General features: G+C 32.4%; 1 pseudogene; it reads left to right on the top strand.

Moving 5' to 3' along the window:
* Positions 1-1623: 1623 nt before the first annotated feature.
* On the top strand, positions 1624-4755 carry LOC149415456 (sodium/potassium-transporting ATPase subunit alpha-B pseudogene; annotated as a pseudogene).
* The last annotated feature ends 13416 nt before the right edge of the window (positions 4756-18171 follow it).

Genomic DNA, 18171 nt, shown 5'->3' with positions numbered 1-18171 from the left:
AAGTTTCTAAAGATACAGAGTACGCCCCCTGGTCTAAGATCGTCATTCAGAATTGAATCGTAGCTTGAAATGGCTTTAGCGGTGTTTGGTGACCAGATCTGAATAGTTAGGTACTCTCCCAGTTTCCTCTAACCCATTTCATCTCCTCTCCTTTACCTTCAGCCACTATTCACAGTTTCATTCAGGGGAAACTGTTATTTATTATGTTTTCTAGCCTTTGAATTTGCTTTAATAAAATAAAAATAAAATCCCTAAATTATAATTGTAGTGTATGGAATAACCAATTAAATTTAACTTCTAGTACTATTGTAAGAATATTTCTACTAAGCCGTTCTGTTCTCCCCTTGATTCCACTAACTATCCCTTCTCCTTTTTGACCTCTCACTTCAACACTTAAATATTTATGTATGTCTGTCAGTATGTTGTATCTTACGTTAGTTTTAATATTGTTCTGATTAAGGAAGGGCACGTGTTAAAATATAATATATAGATATAGATATCTTTTGTTTTTCATGTATTTATTTTGGATATAATACAAACGCTATGTGGGCGTTAAATAAGTATATATATATAAAGAGTTTTTTGACAATGTCATTTAATCCAATATTATTTTAAATCGTCAATTATTTTATTTAATTTAACAATAGTTTAAAATAAAATAATTGTAGAAAAATTGACTTTAATCGGCTAGTACTTAGATTTGTTGCGATAAAAAATAAATTTTAACTGCTCGCCTCAACAATCGGAATTTTGAATATACGATAGCTTAGGCAGGAGGGATCAATCTAAATGATTTAGATAGCTCATATTTTTAAAGTTGGATTGAAAATATTAGTTAATTAATACAATTATATCACCATCACAGATCCCGAGGGAGAATTAAAGAACGATCATTGAATTATTATGAAAAACAATTATCGTCATTGCCAAACATACATTAATGTAAAATTTTTGAAACAGTACATAGGTATTTTACGCATTTTTTTTTATGTCGCTTATTCCAGATCTCGGGGAGGGTGGTAAAATCCCACACAGAATATATCAAAGAAAAAAAAATATTGCAAGAATACATAGAAAATAAAAATTTGCCTATTTTGAAAAACAGCACCAACAGGACTTAAAATCAACGCGCACATTATTTATCTATCTGCATAGACAGAGTGAGCCACAGCAACGCGTGGCGGGGATGGGAGAGGTTGTACTTGTTTAGATTTAGATAGCTGCATTTCCCATCATAATATAATTGTGTTTACTCAAGAACCAACAAAATATTATATTATGTTTGTCTTATCAAATGAATATTTTCAGGAAACTCGATTTTTTGAAAATTTACTGAAATTAATTTTATTTTAACTGGGTAACGATTAACGATATTTTGCAAATCAATAAAAATAGAAGAGAATTTTCAAAGCAGATATTAATTGTAGTGTAGGTAGGTTCATTTCCCAAAAAGTACCTATACTATGGTTTAAAAATTACATTTTTAAATTTAGATTTTTTTGTCGCTTTTAAACCAAACGATATTCAAATGTTAATTTCTAGCTGCCAGTGGAAAATATTTGATACTTTGTTTTTAATGTGAGAATTAAACCAAAGCATCAAGAATAAATTAAAATCAAAGAAATGGAGAAGTCTCATCTTGAGAAGTCTCATCTTAGTCGGAGACACACAGAAGCTAAGAAGACACCATCATGTGCTTTACCTATCTGTGCACCGAAACACAAACGAGCTTCTCGTCGAATCAGTTCCTCCTCATTTATGACTCTTAACACAACAAGAAGAAGCACTATAGAGGTGATGCGGGCTAGGAAGACCGAGACCAACATTGCCGCTCATTTTCTCACACCATCGCAGCTGAGTAAGATACTCGTCACTAACCTGGAAACTGGTCTCACTGAACTGAGAGCCGCTGAACAACTCATTGTGGATGGACCAAACGCCCTGCCGCATGCCCTCGACCTCTCCCTTTTAAAAATATTTTTTTCCAATCTATTTGGCTGGTTTCCTTTACTATTGTGGAGTGCAGGATCTCTTGCTCTATTCATACACTTCATTCAATATATTGATGATGATAATGCTGAATCAAACGAAAACCTCTACTTGGGAGTTATTATTATTGCAGTTATCATATTTACTGGCTTATTCGCATTTTACCAAGAGGCTAAAAACCACCAAGTTATGAAAGGTTTTAAAGAGTTGATACCGCTTTCCGCAAACGTCATCCGTGAAGGAAAGTTACGAGAAGTACCCGTGGAAAATTTGGTGGTGGGAGACCTTGTTGAAATGACGGCTGGAGAGGTGGTGCCCGCTGACGTGAGGCTTGTCCAGATGAATAATTTTCGCATAGACATGTCCTCTATCACTGGTGAAGCAGAACCCCAGTCGAGGACCCTTTATTATACGAATGAAAACCCTCTAGAAACAAAGAACTTGGCGTTTTTCTCTTGTCAGGTAACAGATGGATCAGCGCGTGGTATAGTGGTTGCCACGGGAGGACACACGGTCATAGGCAAAATAGCTGACCTCACTGAAGGCTTGCAGAAAGAGGAAACCCCGATAGCCATGGAAATCAAACACTTTATCAAGATACTTACAATACTGGCATTAATACTCGGAGGGTTTTTTTTTGTGATGGTGACTGTAGTTCAATCTAACTGGGTAGCAGGATTTTATTATTTTACAGGAATTATTATTGCAAATGTTCCTGAAGGTTTACTTGTGACATTAACTGTATCGCTAACATTGACTGCTAAAAAATTGGCAAAGAAAAATTGTTTAGTTAAAAAATTGCAATCGGTTGAAACTTTAGGAGCAATGTCTTGTATCTGTTCAGATAAAACAGGAACGCTAACTGAAAATCGAATGACGGTTTCCCATCTAGCATTTGATTTCAGGATACAAGATGCTAAAGAGCCCTTTGAAAGCGATATTAACAAAAATCCTTTCCTTCGTGCTGCTTGTCTTTGTCTCAAAGCCGAATTTATCGACGACACCAGTTGGCCTTTAGCTATTAGACGAATCAGGGGGGATGCTTCGGAGTCAGCCGTTCTTCGGTTTATGGAAAAAAATTATAATGCAAATCACATAAGGAATGCCAACCTAAAGGTCAGTGAAATACCATTTAATTCAAAAACTAAATATCAGATATCAATTCACATGTTGGAGGATTCAAACTCACACCTCGTTGTACTGAAAGGAGCCCCAGAAATAGTTTTAGAAATGTGCTCTACAGTATGGAAAGATGGTCAGACTATTATATTGTCGCAAGCTCTATTCAGGAACGTTAAACAGATGTGCGTTGATTTAGGTAATAAAGGAGAACGAGTCTTGGGCTATTGCGACCTTGATCTTCCGGTAGCTAATTTTCCAAAAGATTTTAAATTTAATTCAGAAACGCCAAATTTTCCCATAACAGGCTTTCGATTTTTGGGTCTCATTTCACTTATAGATCCACCAAGAGCTAGCGTTCCCAACGCCATACAAAAATGTCGATCTGCGGGGATCAAAGTAATAATGGTTACTGGAGACCATCCGATAACAGCTTTAGCTATATCAAGAAAGGTAGGAATAATTTCAGAGGAGAGCAGAACAGCATACGACGATGCTTTTGATGCCAACATAGAACCAAAAGCATTCATGAAAACTATTGATCCGCACAAATACAATGCTATACTAGTAACGGGGGACGATTTGCGAGCAATGTCAGCCCATCAACTGGACATGATAGTGGAAAATGTAGATGAAATCACTTTTGCTCGCACGAGTCCTCAGCAGAAGTTATTCATTGTCGAAGCATGCCAAAGAATTGGCCACGTTGTAGGTGTCACTGGAGATGGAGTGAATGATTCTCCGGCTCTTAAGAAGGCGGACATTGGCATTGCAATGGGGATTACTGGAACAGATGTATCAAAACAAGCGGCGGATATGATTCTGATGGATGATGATTTTTCCTCCATTATTTTGGGAGTTGAAGAAGGAAGACTTATATTTGATAACCTCAAAAAGAGTATTGCGTTTACTCTCACGTCTAACCTCTCCGAGATGGTACCATTTATTCTCTACGCAACAATCGGGATACCTCTTCCATTGCATGCTTTGCTTATTATTTGTATCAACGTTCTTACAGACTTGTGGCCGGCTATAAGTTTGGCATATGAAAAAGCCGAAAGAGACATCATGCACAAACCACCGAGAGATTTACAAAAAGAACATTTAGTAACTTGGAATCTGATAAACATGGCATATTTTCAAGTTGGTGTAATACAATTGGCAGCCGCAATGACAGGATACTTTACGGCTTATGCGGCTTATGGGTTTTATCCTTCAGATCTTTTTTTTACAAGGGAAAGATGGGACTCCATGGCAGTGAATGATTTTACTGATTCTTATGGTCAAGAGTGGTCTTACGATGATAGAAAAAAGTTGGAAACTTTGGCGCAATCTTCTTACTATGCGACTGTGGTGATTGTTCAAATTGCCGATGTGATCATTTGCAAGACGAGGCGGCTATCCATCATTCACCAAGGTATGACCAACTACATGTTGAATTTCGGGATTCTTTTTGAGTTTACAATTACTATCTTGATCTTGTACGTTCCATTTTTCAATGAATATTTATACACACAACCAATTCCGTGGTTAATGTGGATGCCGGGAATACCATTTGCAATATTGATCATTCTCCTTGATGAATTTCGAAGGTATTTAATCAGGAAGTATCCAAATGGTTGGGTCGAAAGAGAGTTATACTATTAGTTTATTTGATAAATCTATCAATTTATTTGTTAAATCGTTCAAAATACATTATCTATTTTTTTTCATTCTCCTTGATGAATTCCGAAGGCGTTTAATCAGGAGTTATCAGAATGGTTGGATCGAAGGAGAGTTTATTAAGTTTTTTGATAAGTCTATAAACAGCTTAGTCGAATCCTTTAAAATATATTATCTAATTTTGTAAATTTTCCTTGATTAATTCAGAAGGTATTTAATCAGGAAATATCCAAATGGTTGGGTCGAAAAATAATTTTGCTGTCAAGTTGTTTGATGAATCTATGAAAAGCTTAGTGTTTTATGGTTAAAAAGACATTATATCTTTTGATGGTTCATTTTACTTTAATTTATTACCTACATTGAAGTAGTACCCACAACAAACTAAAGTTTTTGTTTGATATTTTTGAAGCAAATAATAAACTTATTTTATTTTAATGTGTTAAGGTATAACGAGTTTTGTATTTTCAATCTTATTATTATTTATATTCTGTTAATGTGGCGTTTTAAACCGCTAGAATTTTTCTGCGTTCTGTTTTGTGTCTTAACGTCTACAATTATTGTTAAGCGTTGTAAACCAATGCAAAATATTATTTACAAGTAGTTTGATTTAACTTGTGTAACTTTATGGAAACTTTAGCTCTATTAAAATAGCACATTTTGACATTACTTACTAGCTCACATTAATTATGTTTATTTATGTTTGGATGGCGTAGACCCAAGTTTTTAAATTCATCCCCTTTTATAAAGTCTGTTAAATCAAACCACAACTAGTGATCGCCAACTGTATAATTGTGCTTTAAGATGAAAGGCTGCGCAGTCTTTTTCATACAAAACTTAAATTTTCATTTGAGGCCGAAATACTTGATCAAACTGAAAGTTCTTTTTAAAATCTAAATATTAAGCCTATATCTAGTACAGATATGCACTACTCTGTTTGTTTTGTTATTTGTGTTTATATATATTTTTACAATTAACATTAACTCACAAAAAAATATTAAAAATGCCTCTAAAATCATGATATTTTTTATTCCTACTAGATATTTGCTTAAACTTTTGATTTAAAAAAATAATTATTCAGTTTGGTTGGGTCTATTGGCTTCAAATCCAAATTTAAGTTTTGCATAAACAGGCTGTGCTGCCATTCCTCTTAATGCATTCATGGATATACATGCGGTTATACAAAAAGGTTAAATTTGTCAATTGGTTAGTTTTCACTAACTTCAGAGTTTGCAATGTTTGAAGTAAACTAATACTAAGGATGGGTTGTTTCATAGAATTTGAACAATTCATCAAATTTCAAGGTTTATTTGCGAGTTCTGTGAATGAAATATTCAAGTTTTATTATGATATCATTATAGGCCATTTACTTGAAATACATGAAGTTATACAAATATTGTTAAATTTTTTAATTTGTAAACTGATGCTAAGGATGGGTTGATTCATAGAATTTGAACAATTCATCATATTTCAACGTTTAGTTGCGAGTTCTTTGAATGTCCTATTCAAGTTTGAAGGCCAGTTGCTTAACAGAACTGAAATAATAACACAACTTGAAAATTAACTTTTAAATTTGAAGAATTGTTCAAATTATCTGAAACCCGTCCTAATAAATAAATATTTTTCACGTCGACAAAATTATGTCGTATAATAAAGTAATGTTACAAAATTTATTGAAAAAATATGTAACAATTTTAAATAAATATATTTATAACTATCAATAAAACATGCAAATAAGATGAACCCACATAATTAAGCTGAGCTTGTATTATAATTATTATTTGTTTATTTACGTTATTATTGTCTTTACATTAAATTTGACGTCACCTCAATATATTGTATTGTCGATCAAGTGGAACAAATCTGTACCAGAATACGCTCACGCTTCATGAACACAGTGGACGTAAAATCCAACATGGTCTTGGAAACATACAATGAGGTTGCAAAGCTTTTAGCACTGAATAACTATTCAGTGTGTCAAAGATACGTTTACAATGTATCAGATAAAATATTAAATGTTGTAATTATTATGTAGCACAAAAATAAAATTTTAAAAATATATTTATCTTATTTATATTTTCATCGTGTTTTTAAAAAAAATTTATTTAAAATATTTGAATTTGTTATTTATATTATTGTGAATATATAAAAAAAGATATAATAGAATTGTTTCCCGATTGGTCTTTTATAATTTTTAACGGGGTGAATTGAAGTTTGTCTAAGATTTCTATTATTTTTAAATAAGAAGTTCTTATGAATATGTATGGTTTATTTAGAATTATTTTAAAACTAATTCTTGTGCCAAGCAACATGATTATGTATTTTTTTAATAAGTTCCATCCCATCCTTCAATGCCTTTGTATTATTGATTGGCAGTCGCCAGAGTACGTTATTCTCAAGTATATCTTTATTTTAAATATGTCTTAGATATCTATGTTAGTTTCCTAACTCTACGTTTGTGTGTGTAGATAATTTTAGGAATTATTATTATAAAAAAAAATCTTACCTGTCTTTATGTTTGTTGATTGACCTAAGAAATGTCTTTTAAAAATATGTTTATTAAATACATAAATAAAATAGTTTTTTCATTCATATTTGTGACTATTATTTCCAGTTTCAATATATGATTATTCCCGAAAATATCCATTACAAGTTTCACTATATGATTATTCCCAAAAATATCCGATTTAAACAATGTTTTTAATGATCGAAATGACCGCCGAAATGTTGATTTTAACATTCTAGTGTACTAAATGCATTGTTTGATACAGCGTGTTCCAATCTCGTTATTCTACTTTAGTTAGAATTTTCTGTAAAAATTAAGATTTTAATATTATCAAAAAACAAATTGCTTTTATTTATGATTTCTTTTTAAAAAAAAAAATTAATAGAAGGACAATTTAAAAAAATTTTTACTTGTATATATTTGTAGTTGACCACAATCTATAACTTACATTTTTATCTTCACAACGCGTTGCAGTTGCAAATTGAAAACCTTTTTCCTATAATCTACCCGAAATTTCATGTTCTAGGACCGCTCGCTAGTTCGTTCGTAATTCTGTCTTGAAAATAAAACCTTGGCACAAAAATTGATGAAAACAAAGTTTTTTTTTAATATTGACCAGACGACAAGGATGCTTAACTTTTTGAAAAAAAACACTATAAGCTAGAAACTTCCAAACAATGTTTCATTTTGTGCAACTTTTCTCTCGGTTTAATTAAGAATTTGAAGTATTTCTGCGAATTAATAACGAAATAAAAGTTTCTTAATATCCCTTCCACTGACTTGTGATATATCAGATTGGTTTTTGTAGAACTAACCATGACTCTTGTCTAGTGGTATATTCCATGGTTTAACTACTATGAAAACCTACTATGAAAAATAATATGGGTAACCTAAATGCTACAAGCTGACGTATCCCCGGCGTTAACCAATGCCACAACTATCCCAAAAATTGACGAAATAAACTAAATATGCCACATTATTATTTAGGTCATAATTTGCATAAAAATGTTTAATTAGTTCTCTAAATCGTATCTCTGTGGTATTAAAATGATTTGAAAATCGTCGGTATCAAAAATAGAACCCTCCACGAATTTAAAATCAAATGCAGAACTATTAGATTTCGATCGATTCTGGATAGTTCTGTCTTTGATTTGAACCACTCAAATATAATGTGTTTTTTTTTATTGACCGTGAGTAGCGTTCCTATTTAAACTCGACCATTTGGGATTTCGTCTGGCTGTAAATTTTTGTATGTTCCGTTTCATATTCAAGATGGTGGCTGTATTGGATAGTGCCTTTTTATCCCACTTAAGTTTACATTTCAAAGTCGTGGATCTTTCTACTAGTTATCAAACCCGAATAATCAATATCATGGTACCTACCCACCCAAAGAGAGTCTAAAAACAGAATTGACACTGATATGTGACATTTCTTTGGACACATTGTGTAGTTATTTTTTGTAAATAACTTTTTTTTAAAGTAAAATATATTAATGGTTTATAATTAGGTAGGTAGGTATTTAGGTACCTACTTACTTATCTTCTAATTTCAGAAGTAATTTCAGTTTTTTATTTATTTAATGAGAGAATACTAGGAACAAACTTTTTTTGAGGTTCACCGTTCACAGAATATAGTTTAGTTAAGCCGTTATTCTATTTTTTCAATAGTTTATACTCCTGACAAAAATTAACGATTTTTGTGTTAGGTAATGTATAAAAATGCATTGTTCACAAGCGAAGACCTCATCTGGTATATTTATTGTCATTGTTCTCTACAATTTCAAAAATCTTTTTCCGAACCTCAAACACTAAACTTGTTAAACAAGTCTCTAAAAATAAAATGATAGGAAATTTTCTAATTTAAATTACCGAGGAATATTTCTATCGTTATGAGCTGAAAAGTTTATTAATGCTGCAGTTTTAGAGCTTTTTTTCTCTCATTGCAATTTATCCCATTCGAGGATTTTATTGAATGAGCATTAAATGAAGAATTGGATGGTGAAATTTCATAATGAAGAAGTTAAAGATTCTTGAAAAGGCAGACTTTAATTTTCCTTTAAAATAGGGTTGTAAGTCACGTATTGAATTGTGTTTAAGAGCTTTAAAAAAAAATTATAGACCTTACCAAATATTTTTTTCATTTCATGCAATATGTTAAACCACAAAGCGGTTTCTTTCTGTGAAAAAAGAAAAAAATACGTGTTAGGTTTCTAAAAGATTTAGATTTAAATTTTTTAAAATCTATCTATCAATTTAAATAAATTAGACTTTCTTTAGCGGGCGGGCGGCGACGTAGCGAATGCCGAGTTACATTTTTTGGTTTGTATACCAAATATATATGTTTTTTGTTATACATTTAGATTTAGATAGTACTTTACAAAAGTGCTTAAAACGAGGTAAAGTGACGAAGAAAAGAGGCAGATTTTTTTAAATAATTCGTTAATAAGCATATTCATGTCGAACACTCAAATATGATAAACAATGAATATCATTTCTTTAAAAGATTTTCAGTCAAAGCAATTCGTTCCTACATTAGAAGAATATTCTCCTTAACTAAATATTATAGGTCAACATGTCCCTTGCGAAATCTACGAGTTACGATGTACCACAGCACGATTGCATGAACTCAAATCTCTACAGAATTCTCTACGCCAGATTCGTAGAGACGTAGATAATAATATTCTATATTGTACAGCAGAGATCTTCCGTTAGCGCGTTTTAGGTTAGAAACTTATTTGAATTCCAATGATTATTGTATTATAATATACCTGTTGTTGTCTTTATCAAAGTCCTCTTAGTTGCAAAATATTATTAAAAGTTGGGGTTTATGAAACATGCTTTTCATTTCTTCAGTTTATTTACCGCAATATTTATTTGGTATTCTTTATGCGAATACCTCTCAAGAGTACCAACTGCTCGCGATCACGTGTTCTTGATAAATTTGCCTAGCCTTAAATTGTTGTGGCTTCTCGTAGGATAGCCACGAACTGTAATATTAAAACTAACACTTTAACAATATTTTGACATTTATTTTCTTAATAAATACTAGGGTATTAAATAAATACTAGGGTTGTATTTTTATTCCTGGTATATCTGCTACAGCATAACATAGACCTCGTGCCTCTATTCTGATTTTACCATTCTTTTAATTAGTATTTTATTTACTAGTATTGATCAGAAAAAAAGTATACTTCTTCATCAATTTTGATGAGATTCTACAATAGTTGGAAGTGATTATTAATAAATTGTATGATTTATGATAGTGAAGTTACAACCAGGTTTTGTCCGATATATTAATACAATTTTGGACTTGACTTTATAAACACGTGGAACAATTGACAGAACATCTAACCTTATTTCTTAGTGATAAAATTGATTTCTAAAAACGCTTCAGATTATAAAAGTAATATTTGCTAACTTTATTTAAAAATCCCCCTGTTAAGGGATTCAATCACTACAAGGGCAAGGTTATTGTAGGTAGTCAAGACGGAAATGAGGCTGCCAATGACTATTTTAGATTTTCCAGATGGAATGCAATGAAAACTTCATGACGGTAGAACTCATCAATAAAGAGTTTTGTTATCTATTTTATAACATTAAATTTCTTTGGCATAAATAAACATTAAAGGAACGGAAAGAATTCAAACTCTGATCGTCAATTGAAGTCATCGAGTATAATATAATAATATATTTTGAGGAATTTCAATAAGTCCATCCGCTCACGGAACAACTGAAACTGGTTGGCAACTGCCGGTTGGAAAATGGTTGTCTAGCTTCTCTCACGGCGCAACTCAAGTTTACGATTTCACAAATTTTCTAAGCTTGTTTAACCATATAATGAAGAAGAACACTTCAGCTGTCATCTGTCACTACCATATTGCCTTAAAAAATGTCTGCAGAATCAAGTGATTTTGTAGCCGCCTTTATTTTGTTTTCTTTTCTTGCATTATCAGGAAGCTTACGGCCGTAAATACGCAAGAATTTTTCAATCTGCTGAACACATATAATGTTTTCCTGCTCAGACTCATGCCTGTATCGCTCTTAAGGCATGGACGAATCGCAAATTTCTTGAAAACTGACAAATTCTATGGGCCAAAAACGCGTAGGTGATTTGCGAGTAACTGGTTACGTCGCCGTTAAACACTGGTTGTGCCGTGTGCGTACTGCCATTGAAATACATAGGACAGAAACATGAGTTTGCAAACTGTTTTTTTTTCAGTTATCCCTTGAGCGAATGGACTGAGACTTAAAAAAACCGTCTCAGGGCGCCTGGCAGATGTGAAACATAGATATTGATTTTTATTGAAGAAAGTGAAAATTAAAGGGAACAAGTCTTTATATTTTTGGTAATAAAACATTAATAAAATATAATAATAATAAAATATAAACAATGAAATATATTACAAATTAAAAATGCATCATAATTTGCAATTTTAGAGAGAATAGAAACAAATATACCGCGCAGAGTTTTGGCGGCCGGGCTGAAAGAGCTGAGGATTCACGAGAATGGACGAATGTAGCTTCGTTCCGTGCTAGAGTGTTGTCCTGTCTGACCACCCTTGCTACGCAAGAGTCGGTTTTATCCCCTTAGATGCGCCAAAAGATATTTCAAATCAAAATATATTCGGATGGTAAAAACGTCAACCCTAAGTATTAAGTTCAATTATAATATGGTTATTTGTGGAATCATTTATTATCACACAAATTGTGCAAACACCCTTATCGAAAATAATTTGCAGGGCTATTCCCATCTCGAAAGATTGTGATGTCATCTGACCCTGATTCTTATCGTTCTAATCAACAATTTTTAAAAATTCATTTTACAAGCAATCAAAACCAAAAAAATCTGTAAATAATGTTGAAGTTGGACTGTGAAAATAGTGGTAATTTTTTATTGTCGAATAGAGATCGCAAAATGGCTGTATAAATGTTTCTAAATTATTTTACACGGTTTCACAATCCGCGTTATTTTCATTTATTTTATCCCCGCGTCAGCCGAGGGAGGTCGCTACAGTGGCAGGAAGATTTATGGCGTCACTCTGTTTCGCATTTCGACATATACATGGATATTTATGTATTTAGAGCAGTTCCGACCGTCGAGCGTCGGTGATGCTAGGTGAGATTGTGTGAGATGGCTTAGATTGGAAGCGTCCATTATACCTTTGTTCCAGGACGACAAATTGAATTTCCAACACAATTTCTCGGGTGGAGACACTCAAAAGGTTTCATTCATGCCTACACATAAAATCTCACAACAGATACCTGTTATTTTTTTAACATTTTTTTATTGCCTTTGTATTATTTCTTTAAGAAAAGTATATCTTCACCTTTAAACAAACTGTTGATTAGCTATGTTACTCGGCGAGTAGCGATAGCGCTAACATATTATATTATCCATGACACCATCTAAACCTAACGTAATGCTACCCGTCAAGTAAATATCGGTGTTAAATTACTCAGCACTCACAATCTAATAATTAACTAATTGCGAGCTGAAAAAAACAATTAATTTTTAAATGAGTTCTGCTGTGCAATTATTACTATGCGTGACAGCAGTTTCGCCCTTTAAATGCATTATTAAACTGTGGTGAAGCCCCTTATAGACGGTATATTTATATCATTTTCGTATTGGTACTTATGAGGCAAGAAATGTGTGCTAAGACCGAGTTGTTTAGTGGTCCGTCCTCTCTGCCTACCCCTGCGGCGAAACGGCGTGATGGTTAGTTAGTATTTATAATGAAAACAAATAAATTTCATTTTTATTACCTTCGGCATCATTGATTTCCGAGTAAATATCAGAACATATTAATGGTTATTACCCTTTAAAGTTTTTACCAATTATTGCATTGTTTAAATTTGAATAAATGTAGTTAAAGTAAGTATTTTTAAATATTAATAACTCGGATGACTCATTTAGAAACACCTGACTTTAAAGACCTTAAAATCGAATTTAAACTAAAAATTAAACTTAATAACAATAAATATTTCAATAAAAAACACATACATTTGTTTATATATTTATTTATTCCACTTTAATTAAAGTGGAAAAAAGTTTTGTTATAATATACTACAATGGTATTCCACCAGTCAGTTTCAAAAATAGAAATATAAAAAATGAAAGTGGTCAAAAACAAATTTATGTGTTTTTTTATTGTAAGTCATGACGAGCCTCAAAGTTAATGCTTTTTAAAAATATATAAATATGACAATACGCTTGGATGGCGTCCTGAACGATGTTTAGTATTCATTTTATTTGCACTCTATTTGTACCCACTAGCTTATTTAGTTTTTCAACAACTTCGAATGTTATTTTAACTGTAATCTAGTCCCATATATATCAATCAAGCTTGTGACAGAATTGGGATAAAGATAATTATCTACCTTTCTCTTGTAAGTTTTTAGGTAAGCCATTCCATTTACACTTGCAAACTTTTTACCACATTACACCATTTTTTACACGCTTTTCCTTACCGTACATGATTCATACACTTTTTAAAGAAATAAAAATAAAAAATTTCATTTTTCATATTTTTATCTTCATCACTTGACGCTTTTCCTTGGAACTTAGGTAAATTTTAAACTTTTACATTCTCAAACACATGTTCGGCGAAGGTAAATAATGACCATGATGATAAAAGCAGAATTTATTTAATCCCGGGAGGTAAGCGCGATCCCTCACATCTCATAAAGCATAATATGGTTCGTGTACGTAGAAGGGATGTCAGGATGACAAAACACAGTCGTGAATTTCACGTACCAATATGAGATGACTATCTCATTGAGATCCCCTTAGAAATCTGTTCTTACTGAACAACAGTTTTTTAAATTTATTTTTTAAATATTTATGGTAATTGCAGATTTTACTAGGGCCCCGTGCACTATATAATGGTTCTGTAATCACGGAAAAAAATCTTTTGTTTTAGGTAAGTCGAACAACTCCGTAGACGCAATTTGTTTCCGGAGTACTTGAAAAAATCTTCAATGAAACAAAGCTTTTTTCAAATACCCGAGCCTTACAAATTGATTCGGGCGTAGAGACTTCGAGGGATGAAAGTGGGGTTTTAATTACGGCCTAAGTGCTTTTTTATTAATTAAACCGAGAGGGGAATAATACGGAAATACAAACAGATGCCTGTATTATATAATATAACAAAGTCAAGTTTGCAAACTAAAATTTGGACTTGTAATAAAAACGAAGTGAAGCCAATTGAAACAAACAAATTGTTAAAGAGCATTTGAATTATTTTAATCTTTTGAAGTACGAGATGGTAAAAGGTTATTTAATAGAATTCATTATTTTAATCCGATTGAAAATATCACAAAGCAAATACAATCAAAAAGATAACTTTTTTTATTGACTGCGCATAATATTGCAATTAACGAGGTTCAGAAAACTAATTAAAATTGTTTTTAAAATGAAGCCGTAAGTAGATACCTCCATACACATGTTTTTTGTAATCTGGGTTGTACCGTGACCTATATCCCGATTTTGAATTATTGAGGAAAACATTTTTTTTTTGCTTTTATAAGAAAAAAAGTGTGCAGGTTTTTCTGTAAGGAGTGTTAAAAACAATTCTCAAATGTAAGTATATAAGAAAAAATAGATTGCTTGAGTACAGGGAAACTCTTTGGCATTTCACGTTTTGTATTCGGTGCTGAGAGAATTAGAAATAGATAGTAAAACAAAACCGCAATGCGAGAATAAATACTATTGCTAATTTATTAACCCTTCAGGCTAATTTGTTCTTTGTTAGGAACTCTTATGGTCTCACAGAAATCGTTGTATACCCCCTTACTCACCTTGTGAGAAATGTGATCTAAATGGTGAAAAATAAAAAAAATACCACGTTTTATACTCAAATCTAGAAAATAACTACAGAAGAAAAAAAAGTTGCTCCTTTATGAAACCAAAGGTTTCGACCGCAAGTTAAAAAAAAACTTGTAATTCATTTTGTTTATATATTTATGTTCATCCATAATTTAAATATTTCAAAAAATATATATTTATTTGGAATCATTAATTTTGAAAGCGTATTTTATCACTTTTCTAAAAACATTTTCGGTTTTCGGATACGTTCAGAAATACTCCATTTATTCGGATTTTAATTCAATGCGGAAATACTCAGAACTTCTGACATAATTATTAATATTTACGGTTAAAAACGGGATTTCAGGCATTACGAATGAATTTACAGGCTACCTGAGGAACTTTTAGTAAATTACGAGTGTATTATCAAGATGTCGTATCACGCGTTTATGAAAATCCGAATATTTTTGCGTTTCAACCGAAATTCTTTGTATCTTCATGATATATTTATGAAGGTAAATCTAAAAAGTATTAAATTGATGTTTTATTAAATTGACTGTTAACTTACAGCAATGGTAAAAATCTATTTTTTTCGTGCCCGATCAGAAAAACGTGAAAAATTATGAGAAGTTCCTTCTGAACACACTATGCCTGGGTGGGACTCAAACGCGACAGTATCACCCAGCCACAGACCAGTGGATATAATTATAAATGCCTTCTTGTATTTCATAACAACAAAACAAATATATTTGTATCCTTTAATACGTCCTCTCCAAATAGTTTGAATAATAATATGTGCTTCAAGGTATGCCATTGAGTGAGATAAATCTATAATGTCTTCGATGCTTCAGTAACTAGTAACAATACCAACAGAATAATGATATTTTGTGATTTATCACCGACGTCACATTGGCTAGGACATTTTTCATATTTGGCAAAAACAATTTGACAATCCCGACCAGTGTGTTCGTTTCGGATTTCATCTTGAATGATCGTTTTCGGTTCACCTAGTCGGCGTCATTTGATTAATTATAACTAGGTGAAGTATTTTTCTTTTAGGGTTTGAATATACAGAATTAATTCAAAAACGTCTATATATTATCTCAATTATCTGATTAACTGCCTGTTTTATCCGTTCGCTGATCAGCAACGTGTTTATCACAAGTTTTGAAGTTTATTTTTAACCATAGATAATAGAAACAAAGGACGATAAGAGATGGCAAGTAAGCGGGCTAACGCCCAAACTGCCATATCTCCTGAACCGACTAGTAGCAAATTTGAAAAAATTGATTAGAATTTTTAAATGTTTTAAAACTTTGAAAAAATATGAAAAAGGTTTGACTGGGGATTGAACCTTCCTCCCCAGTGACTTAAGTCAACCGCGCTAACAACTTAAGTGCTGTAATGTCATCCAATTTCAAAATAATGAATGCATTGTAATCGACAAGAAGTTTATCTGACGAGTTTCAGGTCGATCTGATGTCGGGAAATGGGTGGATTTCTCTTCCAAGATTTGCTTTCATTTTCTTATTTACGAAAACAAAAACAACATTCAAATATATGTCTTTAAAAAGGATGGACGCTGTTATGCACATATTCAATTTTTGTTAGTATTAGTGAACAATGTTGGCGATATTGCGATCGGTTTCATACTGTTTATCCTTAAATTAATGTTCATGGCCCATCTCACTTGTTTCTATTATCTACGTTTCAAACGCCCGGGGAATGAATTGGAGCGGGGTGTGCATTGACCGTGAATTATTCTAAAGCGAACCCATTCTTCGCGGAATTCTTAGCGGGTTGACAGCAGCCAGAAGTTATTATTCGCAGCGCAGCAGTCTAAAGTGGAGATTTTATTAGGGCAATATAAAGTCATACATACTGTAATACTAAGTACTGAAAGTCGTATTATTTAGATTGATACCTACTGACCTTGGGTTTAGCTAATCTTTATATTCATATTATTTTGAAGACGATTTTCTCCAAGGATTAGATCTTTTTTTTATAGATATATAAATTATCCTATTTTTATGGCGGACTAACTAGGCATTATGTTCTTACTTTCTTAAAAAAATTTTTTATGTGAAACCGCATAAGTACCAACTGCTGTCCCGCCTGGAACCAGTGAGACTATGATATCCCCATGTTGTGAGGCTGAAGGTAATGGGGAGGGGAAGGAAATGGGTAAGAGGAAGGTGGGAAGCACATTGCTATTCGAATCTGGTCACCAAACATGGCTAAAGCCATATCAAGCAATTTTTCAATTCTGAATGTTTGTCTTACATCAGGGCGATACTCAAAATACACTGGAACGAGCCGCAAATATACTATATATGTAATGATCTTTTCCTTGTGATTTGAACGACACAGTCAATTAAAACACAATTGAGTTTCTCTGTAAGGAAAGTAGAAGTTTATTTTGTTAATCTCACAAGATTTACATAAAGAAAAGCATTCAGTAACAAAACATGACCTTTAAGGAAAGAAACGTCATTTAATGTTATTAATTGTTATGTCAATTCCTTAATCACAATCACGATAGCAATTACCAATTATTGAAATTATTCCCATCAATCTGCCTTGTCACAACCCATAGATTATTTTTACTATGTCTTAAACCATAGATTACGAAATATCGAGTCGACTGTGTAGGTACTCTGGCGCACATCCAGCCAGTGACAGTCCACGACACACACCGCCACAATGACGAGATAAGCTCGGCATTGCCTTGAATTAAAGAAAATTATATTTTTCTTTGCATATATATTATTTTTAATGAATAAATTTTGAAATTACACAAGTTGATACAATAAATTTTACTTGCGCATGCCGGGATTTGAACTCTGGCTTGCTAGTCAAGAGCCTCACCCCTCGACCACGTTCTATTAATCATTTGGTATTTACCTAAACGTATAAGAAATTAATCATCCAAATCAGTTATTGTGAAACGCAATTACCTTGGCGAAGCCGGGCTGCAATTTAAAAACTAAATTTAAATTTAAATTAACCGAAATATTTTTATTTATTTATTTAAGACACGAATAGTCTTGAATGTTCAGAGATAAGTTGATTTAGAAATATAAAACTAAGTA

This window comes from Hesperophylax consimilis, chromosome 18, assembly GCF_061612785.1.
Source record: "Hesperophylax consimilis isolate HC1 chromosome 18, BYU_Hcon_1.0, whole genome shotgun sequence".
Lineage (NCBI taxonomy): Eukaryota > Metazoa > Arthropoda > Insecta > Trichoptera > Limnephilidae > Hesperophylax > Hesperophylax consimilis.
The sequence above is the reverse complement of the archived record's forward strand: the minus strand, read 5'-3'. Positions and strand labels throughout refer to the sequence as shown.